This window comes from Falco peregrinus, chromosome 3, assembly GCF_023634155.1.
Source record: "Falco peregrinus isolate bFalPer1 chromosome 3, bFalPer1.pri, whole genome shotgun sequence".
Classification (NCBI taxonomy): Eukaryota; Metazoa; Chordata; class Aves; order Falconiformes; family Falconidae; genus Falco; species Falco peregrinus.
In genome coordinates, this window is record NC_073723.1 from 72,068,863 (window position 1) to 72,070,156 (window position 1,294).

General features: G+C 58.9%; 1 protein-coding gene across 2 annotated transcripts in view; it reads right to left on the reverse strand.

Annotated features, from left to right (window-relative positions):
• The window catches only part of TEX10 (testis expressed 10), a 59,668-nt gene extending 59,497 nt beyond the window's left edge, over positions 1-171 (reverse strand). For both annotated transcript variants that reach the window (XM_055798590.1, XM_055798591.1), the window contains exon 1: positions 61-171. The gene's annotated coding sequence lies outside the window, so the exon portion shown is untranslated. The remainder of the gene's footprint in view (positions 1-60) is intronic.
• Between the last annotated feature and the right edge of the window lie 1,123 nt (positions 172-1,294).

Genomic DNA, 1,294 nt, shown 5'->3' on the forward strand with positions numbered 1-1,294 from the left:
GCCTCCTCCCGCGCGCCGACGGCGCCGCCGAGCCCCGCGCGCACCGCGCCGGCCACTCACCAACCACGCGGCAGCGCGAGCACCCTTCCGCCCCCGACAACCTGCCCGGAAGCGGCCGCCCCACGTGAGCGGCGGCGGCCAGCGAGCGCCCCGCGCGGGAAGGAGCAGCCTTCCGCCCCGCTCCGCCGCGGCCGGGGCGCTGGCGCCACCTGCAGCACCGGCAGCCCCCGCCCGGGCGCCGGGTCACGGGCTCGGGGAGCGCGGGCGGGCGGCCCCTCAGCGGCGGGGGGGGGGAGGAGGGCAGCGGTGCCGGGGGGCTTTCCTCCCCCGAAGCGGTGCCGGGGTGCGGGGGGTAACGGGACCACGGCGGCAGTAGCAGCGAGCAGCGGGACTCGCGCCGCAAGGCTGGGAGCGCACCGGGAGAGGCCGCCGCGCCCGCGGCAGGCGGCTGCGCGGCTTCTCGGGAGGAGCGGCGGGCGCCCGCGCCGGGGCGGGCCGGTCCCAGCGGGCGCGGGAAGCGGCGCGAGAGCAGGCTGCTCCCATGCCGGTCTTGGGCAGACATCGCCGCCGCGCCCTCCCAACTCTCCCCTTCCCGCCCACCCGCCCGGGAGGACCCTTCCCACCTGCCACCTTCCGCCTTCTAGAGGAGCAGAAGTGCTGTGGTTTCGTTAAAAATCTCCTCCCCGAAGTCTCTGGTCCCCGAGTAAAACATGTAAAACTAAAAGAAAAATGAATTCTCTCTTTTTTTCATCCTATTGCTGAAGTTTTAATTCTATTAATTCGCCGGTGACCCCAGATGACTGCCTTGCTGTTACTCTCAGAAACAATGTATCATATTAAATACAGTCAGCAACATTGTTTAACTTCATTAGTAAAGAGACTGCCTTTTTTCCTTACTTTACACTTCTGGCACAAGTAAAACATTATCTTTAAAAAATATTTTGGAACAAATACACCGTTTTCCATTAGTATAAGAATATACCAAGCCATCACAAAACACAGGCAGATACAAGAACAAAATAATAGTTCCGCAGCCTCTATTTGCACCAGAGGAAAAAAAAAATGAAGGGGAAAACAACTCTAACAACTGAATAGGCTATGTTAGACCGTATTCTCAGAAAACGCTTCCAGAAGGATACACTTTATGATTCAGAAAACTTAGTTTTCCCAGTTGTCTTTGAGAAGTACAGCAGCACTCTGCCAGGTACCGTCCAAACCATTTTACAGAAGTGTTTCCATTTTCAGCGTGCTCCTCTGGCACCCAAGGAAGTAAGAAATAACCAAATCCAAGTAA